The sequence below is a fragment of the Micrasema longulum genome, unplaced genomic scaffold, assembly GCF_059751315.1.
Source record: "Micrasema longulum isolate JH-2025_06_02 unplaced genomic scaffold, ASM5975131v1 h1tg001243l, whole genome shotgun sequence".
In the NCBI taxonomy this organism is placed as follows: Eukaryota; Metazoa; Arthropoda; class Insecta; order Trichoptera; family Brachycentridae; genus Micrasema; species Micrasema longulum.
In genome coordinates, this window is record NW_028278430.1 from 12919 (window position 1) to 21935 (window position 9017).

The window sequence follows — 9017 nt, forward strand, 5'->3', positions numbered from 1 at the left end:
TGTCAAAAGCAGACAGAACCGAAGGGCATGTATGACAAGATGTATGAATGTGGAAGAAGCTAGGAATGTGTGCCAGGATAGACGTGTGTGGCGGTCTCTTCTCTCTGCCTACCCCTACGGAGAAATGGCGTGATGGTAGTAGTAGCAGTAGTTGACCGTTTGGAGAAAAAACCCTTAGAAGAGAAGACTGATTATGTAACGGGCGCCAGAGCGATCGCACTTTAACTCGTGCAAAACGGGAAATTAATTAAATCGGACATCTCTGCAGTTGAATACGACAAGAATTCTATTAAACGATTAGCATCCGATGCAAACTGCATTTCGCCAGGCAAATGGGGGGCGGCATTATGAGGAAGGCAGAAATGGCGAAGCGCCAGGAATAAAGCGATGTTGAGAGTTAAGAGCGAAGAATTAAATTAAGACTATGTTTAGTGATTACAACATTATTTAATTTGAGAAAACTGAAGCGGCGATCAATTGTCGAAGGTGGATTTTGAGTACTTAATTTAACAAGTCAGGTTACTATTGGGTCGAGGTGGCAACATAGGACATTTATTTACGTTGTTAGGTATACAGGGTGTTCTTTAAACCCTGTCACATCTGAAACCACAATGATCAGTATGAGCAAGAAGACATATTGGCACATTAAAATATTTTTCTAGAACGAAAAAAATCTTAAAAAATAAAATATAGAAAAAAAACCAATTATTTCTTACTTCTGCAGGGGAGAAACGAGGAGGGGGGAGTCTGAACCGCACGGCCGCATCCCCTTTGCTTCTTTCCTTGCAGAAGTAAGCAACTATTTGTTTTTTTTAAATATCTTATTTAAAAAAAATCTTTGTTCTAAATATGGTAATATGTCTTCTTGCCTATACTGATCATCGTGGTTTCGGATGTGACAGGGTTCAAAGAACACCCTGTATATAGATTTAATTTGAAATAAAATTTAAAGGTCATTATAACGTTATACCAATTACGTCAAGTTCATAATTTTAAAATAACAAACCGGCACACACTTCGATTAAACTTAATTCAGTGCGTTTATAAAAATCTATGTATATAACAAATTATATAACAAATACGTAATACAACAAATATATAACAAATAAGTAATTCTCGAGTGCATATCAGAATTTTGAGAGACGTGCTAGTGAGATTGCCTTACTATAGGCGCCAAAAAGAATAAATTGAGATAGAAAGTAAAATTTCTCTCAGAATGACAAGGGAGTGCAGTGCAATGCAGATTTTTCAAACGGTCTTAACCATTGTTTTGGGAGAGCGAAAAAATATTTTTTCACACAATTGATAGTTAAAAAGGCTTCAGAATCACATTTTTTTGTTTAAATCCAAGTTTATTATGAATCGTGATCATGCAGTTAGGAATTAAAAATACGGTAAAGTAGTTTTAACTGAATGCTGTTTAACTCGTGTTTAAGTTCATGAGAAAAAAATAAATCGTATGTTTATCCGGTAAGATACATTGTCAAGAAAAAGTTTGAATATTCAGCATAAGTTGATATTATGATTCACTATTTTATGTTCCATTTTTGTAAGATTTGATCAGTCTTGGGACAGTGAAATTTTGTAGTGCAAAACCACCTAGTAAACAAAAATTTCACGTTGACCCTCCCAGGAATCGAACCTCAAGCATGGTAGGCGAACGGCCCAACCACTACACTATGAGGGAGGCGGACTTATCTACTTACGCTATCCAGGATTTTTTCTTGAGTAGCCATCGTCTCAAAAACAGTCGTGTAGGATTCTGGTTCAATTTCACAAACATAACTGTGTTTTTCGTCTCCCTATACACAGATAAAAAAAGGTTTTCATATACTAAGCTAAGTCGTTCAATCGTTACCTAATTTCCAACCGGACCTGATTATTGTGTATTGACCACAGTATAGTATTAACCAATAAAACAATGCAGGAATATTAAAAGCATATGTACGCTATAATAATTAATGCATAAATCGACAAAATAGTCAATACTCGATGATAAATGGCGTATGGGGGGGGTATTTAACCACTTAGCAATTACGTTTCGTGAGTTTTGCTTCTGACTAACGGTGGTACGGTGTGATCCACGATCGCCAAAACATCGTAACCGACCAAAACAATATTCTACAGAAGAACACTTCTTCCTCTCAATTAACGAGGAACTACACTTAGAGAATCAAACTCTGTTCCGACTATTTATTGTATTGATATTAGTAAAATAGAGTATGTTTCTTAAGGCTGTAGTCTGGTAAAACGAACGCAAAATGAGAAAATCATACGATTTTGCTATTTTAAAACGAACGTTCTTTTCAATCGCGCAATAATAAAAAATAAAAACAATATTTTTTAAAGGTATTTTTATTAAAAAATATACTTAAAAGTTTTATGTTACTAAAATATAATTACTTTTAGACCGGCAGATTACGCCATTTTAAATTTAGACTAAACTTAGGTATCTGGAATCTCAATAAAGACTAAGTATTGAACGAAAATTTGTTTTAATAATTTGAAGATAATAAATTTGACATAAAAATGGCGGTGGCCAAATTTTAATTTTTTGTTTTTGAAAAGAAATACAAGCATTTGAAATCACATACATTTTTGTGACATTTTCCTTTATTTCTACTTGAAATTATGCCTTCGATAATACTTGAAAAAAAAAAAAAAAACTTTAGTTGAAACCTTTTTTTATAGAATTGTATTCTCTTTTTTTGAAAAAAGAAGATAATTCTGGTTGTAATATTCAATTGAAAACAATATCTTATCGACTGTTTCGTTTCCTCCAGACCAGCCCTCATCGTTTACGGTAAGGGCTTCGGTTTTTATTTTTTTATTATTGCGCGATTGAAAAAAAACATTTTTAAAATGGCCAAAATCGTATAATTTCCTCATTTTGCGTTCGTTTTACCAGACTACAGCCTTAATAATTAAGAAGAAAAAATATTCTCCCGTCAAAAATTGCTCCTGTCGGTTATGACGTTTTGGCGATCATGGCTCGCGGTGGTGATTTCCAGCGCGTAATCCGCCGGTCACGGTTACCGGAAACGAATAACGGGGTAAGTAAGCGGGGTGAGAAACTATAAAGCGTGCAATTGAGTTAATTCCTAATATTATGGTGGGTAGTGAAGAAAGAAAATAATGACAGACGATAAATTATGTTACCGGGCAATAAATCTTCTAGTGTTAACCCTTAACTTAGAGACTTGGGAATATCGTGTTTCCATTTCCAGCAACTTGAGCCTCTGACGCTCTGAGTTAATTCGCAGGTTAATTAAGATCGAGAATATCACGAAAAATAATAATTACTTTTACTAAAATTAGTTTACTTAATAGTTTATTAACATTTTTTAGAAATAGAGAAATAACCCGTAAAGCCTTTATTTTAGATAGAGGCTTGTCAGCAGGTGGAGAAGAGGGGAAATTGAAGGAGGTTATGAAAATAAATACACACTCGTATGTAATTTTTGTCCAACCTTTAATTTTCTTTAGTTGCATTTCAATTGTACCTGTGTGTATTGTAAGGAAATGTTTTTGCTATTGTTGAATGGACTAAATAAGTCCGTAAAAATCTTTAGAACGAAGATTAAAAAAAATAAAAAAAACTATTAAAAAAAACAAATGGTTGCTTACTTCTGCAGGGGAGAAAATATGAGGGGGGAGTCTGATACACTGTCAACCGCGTGGCCGCGCCCCCCTCGCTTCTCTCCTTAGAAGTAAGCAACCATTTGTTTTTTTTAATGGTATATTTTTAAAAAAATTCTTCGTTCGAAATATTTTTTCAAATATGCTAATATGTCTTCTTGCCCATACTGATCATCGTGGTTTCGGATGTGACAGGGTTCAAAGAACATCCTGTATATAGATATCTATGGTCCAGTAAAAAAATGTTACTTATTAGTAGCATAAAAAATATTTATTAATTTGAAATTTTGAATTCCCGCAAAAACGGTCATTCCATTGGCCACGTCCCTAATACGTCACGATTCATTTTTATTTGTTCCTGACTATTCAAATTTGTTTAAAACATTGTCACGAATTTTGACGTCACAACTATCAAGGCCAAACATGTCGCGTGTTTTAAGTGACGTATTTTAAAAAAAATATATCAATTTATATATGAAAACATTTCTCCACAATATCCATATTGATTTTAAAAATACAATTAATTATTATAAATCCATTTCATATATTTTTATCCGTATTCGTAGCATATGATATTTCCGTATTAACAATAAGGGTTTATTACTCGCTTAAGGGAGTTAGTATTCACCAGTGGCAGTGGCGTGCGTGACGTTGGCGTGCGACATGACGGGGAGGGGGAGGGGAAGAAGAGGACCGGAGATCGAGACCCGCGGGAGCGCAATATACTAGATCGTTAAAAGAGGACATGGGGGCGAAGAGGGGTTTGATGAATAGGTATTTGAAAATAGTTTTTCAGCCACTCTCTCGCATATGCCTCTCCAAATACTGTGAGAAAAGAAAACTGCACGTCGGACTGATTATGCCAATTAAAATCGAAAAAAACAAGGTCTCGTATTCCCGTTTTTCCTTCCCCGAAACTAGTGACCGACCGAACGAGATTTTCAGCTGAAACCGAAACTTATTTAAATAATGGAAAGTTACTTTAAAACGCCCAAAATTAGGCGTTTTTATTATTTGACTTTTTGAGTTCATTAAAATAAGTGCTAAATAAATTACATAATGAAACAAAATTTTACTTTTAGCGCTTTTTGGTTCGTTGTTTAAGATTATAGGGTAAAAGTGGGATAGTTGCCGTAGGGAGATAGATGCCACGATGATCATGTCGAGACATGTATAACTATTACACTGCCAATTTTTACTTTAAAACAAAGCTCTACCCTGCTCTTCGCCAGTCTGCCCAATGCATCGCGTTGTGACGTTCGTGTGAGTGATTTTATCATTTCGCTCGGAACTTTTGAGTGTATGAGGTAAGTGATAATTTATGTTTACGATTAATGTATATACTAAATGCAAAGATCGTACTGTTGTTTTAGTATTTTTTTATTTAAATTATTTTACATATTTAAGGGCGTCTATCCCCTCCATAAAGGATAGATGCCCCAGTCCTCGTGAGTATAGTTGATACTAATTTAGCATTTTTATTTTCCAGCAATGTCACGCAAATACGTACGCAAAATCGGAGCAAGACCGAGAGCTATATGGACCGAAAATGCTATTAAAAACGCTTTCGAAGAGCTAAAAGAAAAGACTCTTGGCATAAATGAAACATCCCGTAGTATGGCATACCAGTCAGCACACTTAAAAGGCGATTTGAGAAACAAAATACTGAAAAATTAACTTTAGGTTGGTAATAATAATGATTAAGTGTATGATTTTACTTCTGTTATGCTATATCCAGTTTGTTTGAAAGAAATAACTAATGTTAACAAACGAGTGATGTCAACTTTGGGCCAGAGATAAAGGCAAGATGACATCCTTCTTTTTCTTTGCCCACATTTTGTCTAGCTCGTTTGTTAACATTGATTATTTCTTTCAAATGGACTACCTATCAATTGATTAATATATGATTTTTTTCAGGAAAACGAAAGACGACTCGTTGTGCATGTCAAAAAACTAGAGAAAGCGGATTTTCCTTTGACAAGAGATATGGTACAGAAGCTGGCGTTCAAATTTGCTGATAAACTTTGTACTAAGACTAATTTCAATGAAGATACTCGCAAAGTTGGACCACATCCGGCTACGATATTATTTAGAACGACATCCAGAGCTTAGTATTAGACAAGCTGAAGGATTGTCCATTGCTCGAGCCCAAGGACTTGACTGCGCAGAAGTCGCTTTATTACAGTATTATTTAGTGAATACATATAATTGGATGGCAGGCCCTACTATGTTTACATTTTATGTATTTTTTTAAAAAATATGAATTTAACCTGTATATCTGTTTGTATTCGAAATAAATAAAATTTGTTTTACTGTCCTTAGACTATGACCTGAAGCGTAAGACTGATCACCTTACTTTCATGTAACAGATAATCAAGATACACTGCATTTAATATTCCAATGCGGTGCTCAATGCACCATTGAGTGCGGAAAGGGAACTGATATTGACAATGACGATGGCAAAGACAGGTCATGGGCTCAGTAAATGTCACGACTCCCGAATCTGTAACGAAACATTTATCTATGTTGAGATATTTATTTTCCGCCATTTGTTTTTTGTGTCTTGATTATTCAGCTGTGTTCAACGCAGAGCAGACCAAAAATTTAATCATTTGAACGAAAAATTTATTTAAATAATACGTAATTAGAATCACATTGTAAAAAATAAATTAAAGGATCCTTTGGATCCTTAGAACTTATATATTACGGGATCGGGAAATTAAGCAATTTTATACTTTTTGACACTCCACTCTTTACACCATACTTAACTCTGTGTCCGGGTGGATTAAAAATACAATTTTGAGTGTGAAATAGAACCAGAATCCTGAACGAGTGTTTTTGGGTCTAAGGCTGCTTTAAGGTAAAAATCCTGAACAAGGAAATCGAGTGAAGATAAGTTCGCCTTCGGAGTGAAGCGGTTGGCGCGTTCAGCTTCCACGCTTGAGGTGGCGGGTTCGATTCCTGAGATGGTCGACATGAAATATTTACAAAACAGGTGGTTTTACTCTGCACCTTTTCAGGTTCCTGGACTGGCGCCTGAAGCGTAAGGCTGATCACCTTACCTTATTGTAACAGAGTATCAATATACGCCGGGATATGATGATGGCTCTCCATACCGCAAAAACTAAATATTAATAAATATTATTAATAACAACACCATTGTGGAATATTGAGCATACATAATTTGCAAGACTAAAGTTGCGCCTGACGACATTATGGCAAGCTCGCTACTTGTGTACATATTATTTCTAATTAAAAAAGCAATTAAAACCCATTCACGATAAGTACTAATAATAGAAGGCCAATCATTATGTCTATCCATTGACGTCATCCATCAATTGAATTCTTAAACGACTGCAAAAGTAAAATAATAAAGTATAATCTGTAGTTTACGTCACACCTCAATAAACGACACGTATCAATGAACCAATGTGGTTTTTTGCGGATCACGATATTTTACTATTTGATTACGAACGCGGAAACTTATCTACGAATTGCTTATGAAATGCAAAATAATTGCTTATAGTACGTTATTTATTTTTAGGGCGTCCTTTGAGAGGATATGTGGTGGCAGACAAATCTGATGAATATGTATTTGAATACAAAGGGTTTTCCAATAAGAGGTGTCATTTATAAATAATAATAAAAAACTAGTATTTTTTAAGAGAATCAATGGATGTTTACTTCATTGTAAAGAGGAAGGTATGCCATTAACAATGGAAAACGATATCAGCCAAATGGCCGCCACGGCTACGCTTGCAGCACCATATCCTTTTCATGAAATTTTCCATGACCGGTTCGCACATTTGCGGCTGTATGTCCTCGATAACTTCACGAATTACATCTTTAAGGTCTTGATTGTGGAGCATTGGCATAGACCTTATCATTCACGTGGCTCCAAAGAAAATAGTCTAAAGCTGTTAAATCACAAGATCTCGGTGGCCAATTGTGATCACCTCTCCGAGTACATACAACACGGTCAGGAAACTGTTCTTGCAAAATTGCGATGGATTCGTTGCTTGTGTGGCACGAAGCGTCGTCTTGTTGAAAATAAACGTCGTCCACATCAATATCTTCCAATTCCGGCCATAAAAAATCTTTAATCATAGCGCGGTAGCGCAATCCATCTACCGTAACAGTTGCACCAGCCTCATTTTCGAATAAGTAAGGTCCAATCACACCGCCAGCCCAAAAACCGCACCAAACAGTGACACGTTGAGGATGGAGAGGCTTTTTAACAATCAATCTTGGATTTTTCGAGCCCCAAACTCGACAATACTGCTTATCAACGTAGCCTCCGAGGTGAAAATTGGCCTTTTCACTGAAGATGATTTTTCGATGAAAATCCGGATCATTTTTATGCATTTCAAGGACCCAATCAGCGAAGATACGACGTTGCTGGTGGTCGGCCGGCTTGAGTTCTTGTGTTAACTGAACTTTAAAAGCCTTAAGACCTTAGTCTTTATGCAAAATACGGTGTAATGTCGTTTGTACAACGCATAATTCCAAAGATCGACGAGGAATCGACAAACGTGGGTTTCCGTCACTCTCTCGCAGGTGCCTCCTCGATATTTTGCGAAAAAGACAACTGCGCATCGAACTGATTTTGCCTTACTGAAATCGACATTACGGTCTCGTGGTGTAATGGTCAGCGCGTTTGCCTACCATGCGCGAGGTCTCGGGTTCGATTACCGACATGGTTGATATGAAATATTTATTTAAAGGGTTTTTTTAACACCAGAATATTTCATAGTTCCCGGACTGATACCTGAAGCGTAAAACTGATCATTTTACGTTAGTGTAACAAAAATGATCAAGGTACGCTGCGATTGGTGTACCAATGCAGTGCCCTATGCATCATTAGGTGCGGAAAGGGAATGATGATGATGAAAATCGTTTATCAATTTAAATACCTATTGCTGCTTTAGTGGCATAATCCAGAGAGAAAATACGGGAATACGTTTGTAAGAAGAAAATTCAGACCGCGTTTCCTCTTAATTTGACTCGACTTAAAAACTAAACACTTTTGATTAATAACGTATGTTTTTTTTAATAGACACGTTCTTCTTCTTCTTAAGTCTGTAGCCGTCCATCCCTCCATCCTCCTCCGTTTCAAACGGTCTCGGACTATTCGCATCCATTCTAATTTTGTCTCCAAGACTAATCTCTAACATCGCTCACTTCATGGCTCTCTATGTAAGACACGTTACAAGCGCGTAATATATCTCATTTCGTGGGTAATTGCCTTTCTTGCATTCATTATCTGAGGGACTTTCGTCGTGATCAGACGTGGCACTACGGAGAACAATGCCGCCGCGTGTGGTGAGAAAATTATTTAATTTATTTGTAGTTACTAGATATGTGCTGTTTTTCATAGT

At 36.1% G+C, this 9017-nt stretch overlaps 1 long non-coding RNA gene across 1 annotated transcript; it reads left to right on the forward strand.

The window, feature by feature from the left end:
* Window positions 1-4869: 4869 nt before the first annotated feature.
* On the forward strand, window positions 4870-6023 carry LOC148276301 (uncharacterized). Its single transcript, XR_015823803.1, has 3 exons — window positions 4870-4946; window positions 5129-5322; window positions 5557-6023. It is a non-coding gene; the product is annotated as an uncharacterized LOC148276301 (long non-coding RNA).
* Window positions 6024-9017: the final 2994 nt, after the last annotated feature.